Source organism: Zea mays, chromosome 10, assembly GCF_902167145.1.
Source record: "Zea mays cultivar B73 chromosome 10, Zm-B73-REFERENCE-NAM-5.0, whole genome shotgun sequence".
NCBI lineage: Eukaryota > Viridiplantae > Streptophyta > Magnoliopsida > Poales > Poaceae > Zea > Zea mays.
This window is the reverse complement of record NC_050105.1, coordinates 57,485,563-57,488,518: the sequence shown is the minus strand read 5'-3', so window position 1 is coordinate 57,488,518 and position 2,956 is coordinate 57,485,563. Positions and strand designations below refer to the sequence as shown.

General features: G+C 37.5%; 1 pseudogene; it reads right to left on the bottom strand.

Annotated features, from left to right (window-relative positions):
- Positions 1–1,159: 1,159 nt before the first annotated feature.
- LOC103641102 (uncharacterized) lies at positions 1,160–2,089 on the bottom strand (annotated as a pseudogene).
- Positions 2,090–2,956: the final 867 nt, after the last annotated feature.

Here is a 2,956-nt window from a genome sequence, read left to right as displayed (position 1 = left end):
CCTTCGGCTTGAATGAAGGTAAAAGTACAAGCGTGACGCAAAAGCAAATGCCAAGTCAGCGTGAATAGTACGTGAACATTGTTCATCTATTTATAGGCACGGGACACAGCCCATGTAAAATTACACCCATGCCCTTTACATTTGCTAATAACTCTATAGCAATCCATCAAGGTCTAAATAGCCTTTTCATCTTTAAGTCGGTTTCCTTTTCTGCTATCATGCCGAAGCTCCCCTGCGCATAGCTTCGGCTCTGCGCCATCCTTCGTATTCCTTGTACCTCTTCACACCGTGGACTTGATCCAAGTCCGAAGGATCCATGTTCGAAGGTACCTGTTCATGTATTATACTCCAGAAACATTGTTAAATCATGTTTTTGAGGACCTTCGGAAGCCGAAGGCCCCCAACAGTAATTACCATTGTTGTTGATCTCAGCTTCACCGATAGTATCCCTAGTCGAAGTAGCTATGTTCCTTGCAATGGATGCTTCAAATTGTTGGTTTCAACGGGCTAAGATAACTTGTCTTTCCCCACGCGGCACATGATGCTTACATCTTAGTGCTTCTATAGACATATCGAATGAAACGACATCCTCAGTCTGTGTTGAATCTGGCAGGAAAAGTGTACAGACGAATTCAGGTATAACTCAGTCGCACGCGGTAACTGAGGATCCATAAAGTTCTGTTGCATCTGTTGTAGGGTGCACAACCTCAGGGGTATATGTTGGGTCCTCCATGGCTATGGATGCATGATTCAAAGTGTCATCCTATAGTGCTCCATGTTTTCTCATGTACTCTATCTTTGCCTCTTTCCGCCTTGGTGTCTGATTATACAACCTAAGGCGTTCAAGCCTAGACTCCCTCACACCTATACCCGGTTCCCCAATAACACCAACAAATTCATGCACACTGACTAGAATAAGGCATGTCTAGGTTCAACTGCTTGAAATCTGCTATTTTTTTGCATATTTTTAGTAAAGTGACCAGTCATGTACCTGGTATCAGAAGGTCTCTCGTTGCAACATTGTCATTTGCCTAGAATGTCTCATTCCTATGTAGCCATTCGCTATCATCATTTGGATCCACATTTACTTTTTGTCTCCATCTACAAAATATGAATACAATTACTTTCCAATTGTAGGTTTATGCACATACATATTAATTTAAATTTTATGTGTTTCATCACCTCCTAACACATTGGGCATCACATTTTGTCCCTTATTTCATTGGTGTGCTTCACGATGCTTCTTATTGAACTCGTTCCATTGTTCAACCGACATTGTTGCACGCCTTTCTCTATCCCTTTGCCTCTTTCGTTCGATAGAATTGCCAGCGAACTGTTTTTAATAGGACCTATCATAATGATCCTAGGCATTAACTAAATCAACAGTGGTACAAAAGGCAGCAGAGTTCAATGAAAAAATACAATGGCAAAAAATTATGATTGTTATACCTGTAATGACATGTGTTGCAAAATTTGTGAAATCAATGGTGCTATAGTTATCTAGAAAGCTAACTACAAATCATGGTGAAAACCAAATTATAGGATTAATGCATACTAATCAACAACATGATCTATTGAAATTGTTGGTAAAATGTTCGTCTACCAGAACTAAGATGCACATCTCCACTTATTTCGACATTAACCGTCTCATGTGTTTGCTTCGTATTAATGTCTTCTTCATTTAATTACCCATATAGAAAAGGCTACATGTCAACTTTGTATTGTAGGGACATGTAGGTATGGCAATTATGAAATTTCAATTTGCATCACCTCTAGATGACTCGGGCTTTATCGGTAGTCCTTTATTTTGTTGACGTGCTTCACGACGCTTCCTATTTTTATCATTCTTTTATTCAACGAACATTGTGGCATATCTTTCCTTATCCCTTTGCCTCTTACAATCCTTAGCATCGACCATTGGTCTAAGCGAGTTTGATCCATTTTGATCACCTACAATGTAACTTTGTTTATTAGTGTTCCCCTACTTATTATGTTTCAATCATTAATCGACACATGTGTACTAACTTTTACCTTTAATGCTGGTGTTTGATATGTCTGTGAATGGTGTGCGACCAGCATTAGGCCCCATCAGATCTGTTTATGTTGGTTCTCCATTTTCACTAAAGGAAATCTGCTAGGGACAATGGTTTGGTTTAGTTAGTTTCACACACAATCCTATGTCTATTGTCACCAGGTATCAGTTTGCACATATTTTTTACGAGAAACCTATATGAGTTTTACATGATTTATATAGTTCTCAAGCACACCAAGGTTCACAGACTATTGTAACATAACAAATAGGTTCAGTGTCAGCCAAAATTATCATTGTCTGATGTGTTCTTTTTTCGTCTTTACAATTTACAGTTGAGAAGAAAAATATGCACTATATTTTTATTACAACGCTTGTTCAAATCATTTTCGTGTTTAACTGTAGATTAGAATGATGCATTGACATGTGGTTACTTTAATTAGTCGTTCTGTCTTCCAAACCATTACACTCGTTTTTATGTTTGTAAGGAATGTATTTGTTTGCCTCCATATTTTGTAACAAATTCCCAGTTGCATTTTGATTTTTGAATGTATGGGCAATGTGTGATAACACCCTAACATATATATGAAGGGAAAATTAACGATTTTTATTGCATACATAATTGGGAAAATACACATCATTGTGACTGTTGATTTGATACATAATTATCAAATCCCCATTATAACAAGCTAAGACACGTTTGAACCCAGTATCGTTGTTGCCAAATAAGCCCGTCTCCTCTCTAGATTTCTGTTGATTAAATAAGTCTTCATATTTTAGATCAAGGTGCGCTGAATTTCTGCAATTTAGTAAATGATATGTATGAACATGATTACTTAATTATAATTTTTAACATATTGCAAGAACCACTCACTCTGCAACTGATGTGTAGTGTGATGATCTAGATCGAAATGAACGGTGCTATGG